Source organism: Danio aesculapii, chromosome 4, assembly GCF_903798145.1.
Source record: "Danio aesculapii chromosome 4, fDanAes4.1, whole genome shotgun sequence".
Lineage (NCBI taxonomy): Eukaryota > Metazoa > Chordata > Actinopteri > Cypriniformes > Danionidae > Danio > Danio aesculapii.
This window is the reverse complement of record NC_079438.1, coordinates 6,075,391-6,087,140: the sequence shown is the minus strand read 5'-3', so window position 1 is coordinate 6,087,140 and position 11,750 is coordinate 6,075,391. Positions and strand designations below refer to the sequence as shown.

The window sequence follows — 11,750 nt, the reverse complement described above, 5'->3', positions numbered from 1 at the left end:
TTATACAATGTAGATTGTGTCAAAGCAGCTTCACATAAAGGTCACAGTAAATAGGAACAGTGTAGTTCAGTTTATAGTGTTTAAGTTCAGTTCAGTTGAGCTCAGTTCAGTGTGGTTTAATAATCACTACTGAGAGTCCAAATATTGAAGAGCAAATCCAACGATGCGCAGCACTACAGATCCTAAACTATGCAAGCCAGTGGCAACAGCGGAGAGGGAAAAAAAAACTTCACTAATTAGCGAAAGTGAAGAAAAACAACCTTGAGAGAAACCAGGCTCAGTTGGTAACAACCATTTTAATTTCTCCGCTGGCCAAACGTCTTGTGCAGAGCTGCAGTCTCAGCAGCGGATGCTGGAAGCTGGGCTCAGCAAAGACTCGTCTGTCCCTGGAGCGTCACAGGAATCAGTCTCATGTTCTCCACTCCTCCATGACCATGTATGCTTAATTTGAACAAGAACAAATGTTCATCCTAAAACATTAATTAAATGTTATAGAAAGCACAAATGTAACTTTCTCAAGCATCAACATATTGTTAAAACACCAATTTATATTTTGTGATTGTATTTCTTGAAAAGCAATGCTTCAATGAATGATCTGCCGAATAGAACCTTTTAATTTCAAGCGGAAAATGAGTTTTCAGAATTAGGAGGTTCTATCTGCATTTACCGTGTTTTTTTTACTCCAATTTGCAAATGTAAGAGAATTTTGATAATTTACTTTTAGCGTATTTTCAGTGTATCTGTCATGTTAATGTCTCAAAGAGAACTGTTACACACATACTGTTTGCTCTATGGAATGCAAAAACTTTGAAGATCAATATCTCAAAATCATTCAGAACGCAGATAGAACGTTATAATTCTAAGGTGACAATATGTTTATATGTCTTTTCCACCACAGAAGGCTCACACAAATTCCAAAGGCAGATGAGGGCCTGGTGTGTAGACTTTGGGGGTTTTACGATGTGGTCACATGTTGATTGGTCAGTTTGAATGTCTCAGCATTTGGGCTTTAGTCACATGGTCAAGAAAGATACAAAATAGGTGGTAAAACTCTGCTCTGCTCTGTCTCTCCCTCCCCCTGTCTCTCCTTCTACTTCTGGTAACTTTTTTTTTAATTTAAGCTGGGTACAATTTATATCATATGTTTTATCATTCCCTATTTTATCATTTTATACAGTTATTTTCTAACTAATTCAGTTGTAACCATAGCAAGTTATTGTCATTAAATCATTTCATTATTAAGTATTTGTGAATTACTTTTGATTTAACATCAACACTTAATTGCTCCATATTAGATCACATGGTATCAACGCTCTACCACATTTTAAGCTATTAATACTGCCCTTATTTCCGTTTTTGGTATGAGATTGCAGAAGAATGGTTTGACTAAAATGTACAGTTTTTTACCATCATGCTGATGACTTTTTAGTCGTTCGGCATAACTACAGTTCAAACTGCGGTGGTTAAAACCTATTCTTACAGATGGTGCCGAAACCCGGGATCTTTTGCATTGAGTTTTTCTGAAATATACTTTAGCTGGTCTTAGCTGGATTTTCTCAGCTGACCTGGTGAATAGATTAAAATTGGACTTCTAACCAGAAGAGTGGGTAAGTCTGCTTTTATTGTTCCTCCATTTGCTTAAATTGCATGAAACAGAATTTACAAGACTGTAATTTGTTTCAATAGTTAAATTTGGTAAATTTCAGATTACCTCCTCAAGGATGGAAGGGTTCATTTCTGAAGAAAGTGATGTATTGTTTGCTTTATGGACCAAAAAAAGTTGAACCTACATTATGCAAACTTAGCAAAGAAGGACTTGAGTTAACAGGCTCAGACTCTACATTGTTTGCATGGTGGAATGTAATTGGCAAAAATGTAAAGAAATCAAAACGTGGTGATATAATTGAAGCGCTAAATTACATGTGTTACTCAGGACTGCGTAACGTGATGTCAAAAATACCTTCAATTATAAAGGCTAGATGTGAAGAATTTAATGTTCACAAATCAGAGGCAGAAAAGTCAGAGGCAAAAATTCTAGATCTCCAGTTACAGCTCGATAATTTACTAGCTGAACAGTTAGCCCTGGCTGAAAAATGCAAAAGTCAAAAAGACACTATTGCAGATTTAAGAGCTATGCTAAAAGCACAGAAGTTTGTGTCTCTTAAAATGCTAAACAGCAATGGGATTGAAAAGCATGTTCACTTCTCAGATGAAGTTACCTGTAATAAATCTGAAATGATTTGTTCAGAGGCTGTAGCTCAAAAAAGTTTGCCTGTTTCAGTAATTAAGGTGATGCCACACCATAGCGCAGCAAAGACGCATGGTGTAGAAGCATTAGAGAGTCTTAAAAACCCTCAAACCTCAGATGATCACAACAATCAACCCTCAGGCAAAGAAAACAGGCTTTGTATGACCTGTAATAAGTTTGGCCACAGAGAGGAACAATGTTGGACTTCGGGGCAGGGAAGAGCTCCACCATATTTTCTGAGAAAACGGAAATCACTAAAGAGCAAAAATCAGTGGTCTTCATGTAACAAAAACTCATCTGTTAATAACACACTTAGTGAACTAACTGCATTGCTAATACAAGGCCTGCAACTGTTAACTTCCTTTGCTGGCGGCTTAGCAGCCTAATAGCAATAAAAGTTAATAATTGCTGATCCTGTTTGCATTTTCAAATTTGTTATATTTGTGTTATACACATTTTCATTTCCATAGAACACAATGGTATTGTGTGATACTACACGTACATATAGACTGAGTAATTCCTTGAAACATGATTTTCTTACTGTAGGTGTAAAACACTCAGGTCTGAGGTTTTAGAAGCCACAGATGCATTCTAGACCGCAGGTCATGTATTAAAAAGGAATTAACTGTATGCTAAAATTCATTAATTTTAAGGTACTTGTGTTTATATGTTGGATGAGCCTCATCTCCTAAAAGTGGTAAACTCTGCTATCCTCAATATAGCTGCAGTTTAAACTATAAACAGGAGTATAGAATTGCCAGTGTAATAACTGCAGTAACTATGAAAATGCTTTCTTACAGGATTCAGCCTTAAACATTGCACTTTAGCATGCTCCTTAAAAAACATTGATTTGGAAGTATTTTGAGCCAGATCACATTCACATCTCATGCTCAAATTCCATCCTGGCTCCCTGTTACAACAGGACTAAATTTTACACACTGTCGTAAAACTTCCACCCTTTGTTAGGAGCATGTTTACACAAACACATAGCCTCAGCTGAAACACTGCCACACAGAGAACATTTCAAATCTTCACACACACATAGTCAAATTCACATTTGTCTGACACTGCTTCATATAGATTTTACATGTTAAGTCTTTTTCAATCAGACTTTATCATAACTATGGGTTTTTCATCTTGTGTTGTTATTTTGGTTTCTTTTGATTATTTAACCAGTTACTGATTATTTGTTTCAACAAAGTTAAATCAAAATGTAAATTGGGATTCTAAATCCAAAATGCTTAAATATTGTTGCTTTTGTAACATTATTGACATCTCTACAACAAAAGTTATTTGTGTTTACTTTGTTTTTAATCCATCTAAATGTAATTGTGATTGTCTTTGAACACTGATTTGTTTAATCCACTGTATTTGGTTACACTGAATATTTTGCTGATACTCTTAACCAGCTATTGTTGATTTGTTGTAAAGCAATTTAATTTTGATGTTTCCAGATATTGTGTAAAGAGCTTGTTTGCTTTTTATTTTGTCTTAATCTTGACCATATTTTTAATTACATTAATTTAAGAGCATTTTGCTTGAGAAGAACTCAAACTGACCACATCAATCCTTTGATCAATGACAAATGCCATGTGTTTGCTTTTGCTGTTTGTTGTGCCATTTGCTGTTTTGAAATACAGGATCCATGGAGAAAAGGTTCACGTCTTCTGATCTACTTCAAGAGAAGAGCAGGGGTTCCCTGCATTCCTCAGCACCTATTCTTGTGGGGGTGTGAAGGACAATTTGCATATAAGCAGTGCAACACCATTCGACTGAAACCTCTCACACAGGGCTGAAGGACAACAAAGACTGACCATATACCTGCAACAAGCTTGGACAGGAAGTCCGAAGATAACAGCAGCACACATCGCAAAGCATATTTTCATCATTAATGTCACCCTTTTGCCTCTTTAAGTGTCACAACGGTGCCAGGGGAGGACTGTAAGAGGCTAAATTATTATATGCGTTTGTTTACATGACAAAACATGTATTGTTGACTCAAGAAGGTCCATACTGACTCCAAAGGCAGATACTGATAAGATCAGGGCCTGGTATGTGGACTTTGGGGGTTTTACGATGTGGTCACATGTTGATTGGTCAGTTTGAATGTCTCAGCATTTGGGCTTTAGTCACATGGTCAAGAAAGATACAAAATAGGTGGTAAAACGCTGCTCTGTCTCTTTTCTTTTCCTGGCCTGTCTTTTCCTGGTCTGCTTTCCTCCTCTGGTCCTCTCCACCTCTGAATATTCTCTGACTCTACTGCAGTCAGGCTAACTTCTGGGCCTGTTCTTTTTGTCTCTCCTTCTACCTCTGGTAACTTTAATTTTACATTTAAGCTGGGTACAATTTATATCATATGTTTATCATTTCATATTTGATCATTTTATACAGTTATTTTGTAACTAATTCAGTTGTAACCATAGAGAATTATTGTCATTAAATCATCTCATTTTCAAGTATTTGTGAGTTAATTTTGATTTAACATCAACACTTAACTGTTCCATATTGCAATACAATACAATCACATAATATCAACGCTCTCCCACATTTATAGCTATTAATACTGCCCATTCGGCAGAACTACAGTTCGAACCGCTGTGGTTTTAAAACCCAATTCTACAAGGCCATGAATACGGAAGACGTGGTCCAAGACAATGGCTGCTGTCTTCCCCATTGAAGGTAATGTGGGGAGGGGAATGAAGTGAGCTGCCTTCAAGAATCTGCCTACCACAGTGAGGACTATTATGTTGCCACTGGATGGGGGTAAACAAGTGACAAGCCAACACAAACTGACCAGTGTACCACACCATTGAGAGCCACCAGAACCGTTGCTTGATTAAGGGTCCTATCTGCTCCTGGGTGGCAGGCTAGCTCAGAAGAGGGACCCCTACTGTAAAACCTTGGTCCAGACTGACTCTGGCACATAAAACAAGTTACTAGGACATTTGGAGGGCATAGCAATGGTACGAAGATCCTTCCAGACCACAGACTCCACCCCCCGCAACCACAAGTTCAACCGGAAGGGTGGGTCTGGGTTCAACCTTACTTATATGTGACAGGGAGTGGGCCTTTACATTTTTGGACCCCAGGCGATTAGAGATGTAAAAATCAAATCGTAAAGATTTTAATTTTTGATATCAAAATTAGGTTTGTCACTAGTGACAATGGTCATTTCTTATATAATAAATGTGATTGTTACTAGTACAATTAGTCATTTTAAATCAACTTGTCAACAATTCAGAATCAGTTAACTTTGTTAATATCAAGAATTACATTTTTGATATCATAATTGCATATCCTGAGAATAAATATAAGGCTGGATATGATTTTTTTTTTAATATCAACAGTTACGTTTTTGATTTAAAAAATGCTGATTGTTGATATCAGGAATTGCATTTCCACTAGTACCAACCCAAATTCTTATATTAAAAATGATGTCATTTGGAGGAAAACATTTCTCATATCAAAAATGAAATATCAACTAGTAATAAACATTTTTTGATATCTGTAACTTAATTCTGACAAGTTACAAATGCATTTTGACTAGTAAAAATTGCTATTTCAAATCTAACAAATTGCTCTTTGGATGTGTGCGTAGTAATGAACTCATTTATGTCCTGTAGGGAAATTTATTAGTCTGTCAGATGAAGAAGAGCCGGAGTCAGAGATTCAATTAAAAGAAACATTGCTGAAGATAGTTAGCAGTTTCATCAGCAGAAGCCGGCTTCAACACTTGCAGTGAGTTCGTAGACCGTTCTGCTTACAACCTCAAACCAACAACAATAATACTCTTATATAACATCATTAACTGTGTCATATATAACACCTGATTGGTTAAAACAAAAAAAGATTTAGAACATTTCCACGTGAGTAAAGACGTACAATTCTGAACGATATCTCAATATCTCAAGCATACAAACGTCAGACATCTGCTAGGCTGTTTAGAGCTGACCTCAGACCTGTGAAAGGATGTAAAATCAAATTGAACACACACACACTCAAGGTACAATCTGATTCTTACCCAAGGCTGAATGTACTCTCAGCCGTTTTTATCAAAACTGGTTATCTACATTTAGGCTGCTATATTCTCACCACACAAAGTCTATCTTGAATAAAAAGGAAAATCACTTTGAACAGAATTAACTCATAATAATAATATCAAAATACCTTCAAGGGATTCAATCTTCAAGCCCTTCAGTTCCACTCGACGTCTCCATGACCTCTGACCAGATTTGGGAGCTCCTGAAAATTGTTTTGACAGACAAAGATAGGGACAAAGACACTTCAAGTGAAAATTCCTGAATTCATTCATTCATTTACTTTCTTTTCAGATTAGTCCCATTATTAATCTGGGGTCACCACAGCGGAATGAACCGGCAACTTATCCAGCATATGTTTCACGCAGCGGATGCCCTTCCAGCCGCAAACCATGACCGGGGAACACCCATACACTCTCATCCACACACATACACTATGGGCAATTTAGCTTACCCAACTCAGCTGTTCTATATATCTTTGGAATAGTGGGGGAAACCGGAGCACCTGGAGGAAACCCACGCGAACACGGGGAGAACATGCAAACTCCACACAGAAATGCCAACTGACCCAGCCTAGACTCGTACCAGCGACCTTCTTGCTGTGAGGCGGCAGCACTTAAATTCCTAAATATATTCTGAAATTAGTTTACTTGTATTCAATAGTCAAAATCATCTCAAAGATTAAATACTGATTAAAATACTCATGTGAATGAAGTAATAAGAAAAAGGATAAACATTGGTCCTTGCTGAGATGGATTGGAAGACAGAAATCTGAATCCATCAGTGCATAGTGATGACGAAACTACATATTTAATATCAACTATTGCATTTTTGATATCAAAAATTGCATTTTCACTAGTTAAATGTAAGCTACCATTCAGACTTATTGTTGATATCAGGAATTCAATTGTTGATTTCAACAACTAAATTGCTCCACAAACTTCTGCTACTCCCTCTAAACCCTGGCTATCGGATGGTCTGAGAGAATGGTTAGTGTTAGGGTTAAGTCATGTGCTGAGATTGTCATAACCTCGGTTTGATCTTCTGGGCCACTTGTTGTTGTGTTTGTATTGTCTATGTGCCTTTCCCTAGGACGTTTTGTTTTGTTTTGATCACCCGCCACATGCCTTCTGTTTACTTTCTACTTCCACGCCCATCCTCCCGTTTACGTTCTATTACTCTATTAAGTTAATGTCACTCACCTGCTCTCCTTGATTTCTCTATTTATTCCTTCCCTTATCATTGTCCTGTGTCAGATTATTGTTTGCTTTTGTGCGTGTTCAACAATCTCCTGTCCTGTCCAGTCTGCCTCTTTTCCTGTTCAGTCTAACTCCCGGTCAGCATCCTTGATTTTGCTTTTTTCTGCTACCAGAAAAAAAGCTAAATTTAGCTTTTTTCCATTCCTGTTTAGTTTCAGTCCTGCTGCCTCTCCTCTCCGCTTCAGCGAGCCAGATTTCGGCTCCCTCCAGCCCCGAAGCACACACTCTTCCTCGCAGGTGTCGTGGCCCAGGAAACGCCACTCAGCGGCTCTCTGCTGGGTGTTATTATAATTGCACCCATATGAAAAGACTGTCCCCTCCACGGAGAAGTTTCTGTTCCTTGGCTTTTAGATCTTTGTGGAACATTTATTTCGTTCTACTTTTGCCTTTTCATATATTAACTTTAATTCTCTAAGAGTTTCCTCTACGGAGAGTTTGTGTTGAAGTTTATCCTCTGGAGTTTTTTTTTAGAATTTTCCGTACTGAGCTATTGAGCATCTACTAGTTTTTTCCTCTTCGGAGTAGTTTTCATTGAAAAACATTTTTTCTCCCTGAGACTGTCCATTGCTATTGTGTGAATAAACTGTGAAGGACCTGCAATTGTGTCTGTTCTGTTTCCCCTCGATCAGATCCTTGACAGAGATAACTTAGAACAGCACCCAGGGCAACAGAGAGAGCATGGCACAAATCAAACTGACCTTAGCAGGTACAAAACCCAGCTGACATCATTAGTTTCCCAACTCCATTTGGCCAAAACCCATACTACCATAACAAAATGAACACCACTTCAGACATCCACAAATTATTCAGGACATTTTATGCCCTGCTCTCCACCAACTCCTTATCAGCTGGCCTACGTTGTTACACAAAACCCCCCCTGAAATTAGCAGTCTATTTCCCACTAAATCTCACCTAAATCTCCATTAAACAGCACCCTCTGAAGAAAAATTCCCTCTTCCTGCACTCCACACTGGCACATTCCCAACCACTTTTAAGCATATGGAAAGAAGGCCAGCTAGTGAAGAGCTGTGCAGGTAAAACTCACTCCTCTGACCTCTTAAGGTGCTCTGGCAACAGGCGCTAGGCGCCATGGTCTTTAGCCTCCTTGTTAGAGCAACTGCCATGCAGAAGGTTGCTGGTTCGATCCCAGCTCGGAGTGTGTTGGGTGGTGTAGCGTCAGCAGGGTTACACAGGCCTGGTTAACCTCACTGTTCAAAAAAACCATCACTCAACACCTCATTGGAAGAAAAATACAGACCAGTCTCTCTCCTTCTATTTAATGGCAAAACACTAAAAAGGTCTGTTGTCAACTAAATTTCCAAATTTTTAACTCGCATCAAACTGCCTGAAGGATATCGGCTTGGAAAAAACATCACCAACTGCTTACTAATCTGCTTACATCACCTTCCCTGCAACTCCACACATTCAACACAATTTCCAGTCCAGCTGGGATCACCCACCATTACCCCATGTAGCTCGGTAATAAATCTTAGGGTGATTCTGGATGATCAGTTGTCCTTCAAAGAGGACATTGCTAACACAGCTCTATCATACAGATCTGCACTTTTCAACATCAGAAAAATCAGACTCCTCTTAACAGATCATGTTGCACAACTTTTAGTGCAAACTCGTCATTTCAAGGCTAGACTGTGACAGTGCTGGACTCCCATCCTGCACCCATAATCCTCTACAGATGCTCCAGATCACTGCAGCTCATATGGTCTTCAATGAGAGCCCATGTAACTCCTCTCTTTATCTCTCTGCTATAGTTACCGCTCAAGGCTCGTATCAATTGCATTCATTGCTTGTTCCATGCTGGACAAATGTCTTCCCATTTCCAACTAAATGTAAATGTAAGATTCTCAAATGTAAGATATTCAGTCTCGAAAAAAAATAAAAAATAAATAAATAATAACATTAATCCATGCACAACACTATTCATTTACATAATCTGATTCATAAATTCAAAAAACTATTTGTGAATTAACTAACATTGGATTTGTGAATTTAAGAATTGTGTGCTACTTCAAAAAAAATCCAGAGACTTAAGGAGATCACTAGTGCTTGCAGGAGAAGCACTTTAGCATCGAGAGCAACACCGTGTAAGTACATTTAGACCTGTTTTCAGTTGCTGTGTATGGTTAGAGAACACTTCGACTTGTTTTCAGCTGGTTGTGTGTGGTTGTAGGACATTTAAATTTGTTTTCAGCTATCTGTGTACGGTACTAGAAAGTTTACCCACTGTTTCCTTGGTTACTGTAAGAGCTTGTGTGTCGAGCCTGCACTTGGGACGTGGGAGGTACGCTGCAGGCGCAATCCTCACAACCTTCGATCAATACATGTATCTGCTATTTCACAACTCTCTCTCTCCATGGGCCTCTGGAATTGTCAATCTGCTGTTAACAAGGCAGATTTTATTACCTCCATAGCCACTCATTCTGACTATAATCTCGTGGCTCTAACTGAGACCTGGTTGAGACCGGAGGACACTGCTACACATGCAGCTCTTTCCACTAATTTCTCTTTTTCCCACACTCCTCGTCAGACAGGGAGAGGGGGTGGGACTGGACTACTGATTTCCAAAGAATGGAAATTCACACAGAGACCGTCCTTGCCAAAAATCAGCTCCTTTGAATTCCATGCAGTCACCATTATCCACCCCTTCTACACAAATGAGGTTGTCATCTACCGCCCACCGGGTACATTAGGTCACTTCTTAGATGAACTGGATGTTCTTCTCTCATCTTTTTCTAATTATGACACTCCCTTGTTGGTACTAGGTGACTTCAACATTCACATTGAAAGACCTCAAGCTGCTGACTTCCAGACTCTGCTTGCCTCTTTTGACCTCAAAAGAGCACCTACTTCTGCTACTCACAAATCAGGGAATCAACTAGACCTTATTTACACTCGACATTGCTTCGCTGATCAAACACTAGTAACTCAACTACAAACATCTGATAATTTCCTTTTGTCTCTCAACATCCACATTACTCCTGAGCCGCCACACACTCCAACTCTAGTTGCCTTTCGCAGAAACCTACGCTCTCTCTCACCCAATAGACTATTCACCATTGTTTCAGACTCTCTTCCTCCATCTTGCAAACTCTCTGCACTTGATACGAACAGTGCCACTGATACACTCTGCTCCACACTAGCATCATGTATAGACAGACTATGTCCTCTTACATCCAGGCCAGCCCGTGCCAGTCCTCCTGCACCCTGGCTCTCTGATGTTCTCCGTGAGCATCGCTTAAAACTTCGGGCTGCAGAGAGAATTTGGAGAAAAACATAAGTCCTGAACAGCTCATAACATACCAAACTCTTCTGTCCTCTTTCTTGGCTGAGGTTACTTCTGCAAAGCAGACATACTTCCGTCAGAAAGTCAACAGTGCCACCAATCCTCGCTTACTTTTTAAAACATTTTCTCCCTCCTCCTCCACCCGCATCCTCCACACTCACTGCTGATGACTTTGCTACATTCTTTTGCATCAAAACTGCAAAAATCAGTGCTCAATTTGCTGCACCTACAACAAACACGCAAGATACACCACCAACACTTACCTCTTTTTCCCAGCTCTCTGAGCCTGAGGTGTCCAATCTCGTGCTATCTAGCCATGCAACCACCTGTCCGCTTGATCCCGTTCCCAACACTGACTCACATAAATAACACATCTCTTGACTCTGGTTTATTCCCTACTTCATTTAAGCAGGCTAGGGTAACCCCACTGCTAAAGAAACCCAACCTGGATCAAACGCTACTTGAGAACTACCGACCGGTATCCCTGCTTCCATTCATGGCCAAGATTTTGGAGAAAGTAGTGTTCAATCAAGTCCTGGACTTTTTTACTCAAAACAACCTCATGGACAACTAGCAATCTGGCTTTAAGTAAGGCCACTCAACTGAGACTGCCCTGCTCTCGGTCGTGGAGGATCTCAGACTGGCTAAAGCAGACTCTAAATGATCTGTCCTCATCTTGCTGGATTTATCAGCTGCTTTTGACACTGTAAACCCACAGATCCTGCTATCTACGCTTGAGTCACTGGGCGTTGCAGGCACTGTTATTCAATGGTTCAGATCTTACCTCTCTGACAGGTCATTCAGGGTGTCTTGGAGGGGAGAGGTGTTCAACCTACAGCATCTAAACACTGGGGTACCTCAGGGCTCTGTTCTTGGGCCACTTCTCTTCTCCATCTACATGACAT

General features: G+C 39.5%; 1 protein-coding gene across 1 annotated transcript in view; it reads left to right on the top strand.

Annotated features, from left to right (window-relative positions):
- Positions 1-11,750, top strand: part of LOC130221901 (zinc finger protein 721-like) — a 364,016-nt gene that overhangs the window by 139,616 nt on the left and 212,650 nt on the right. The window lies entirely within an intron of this gene.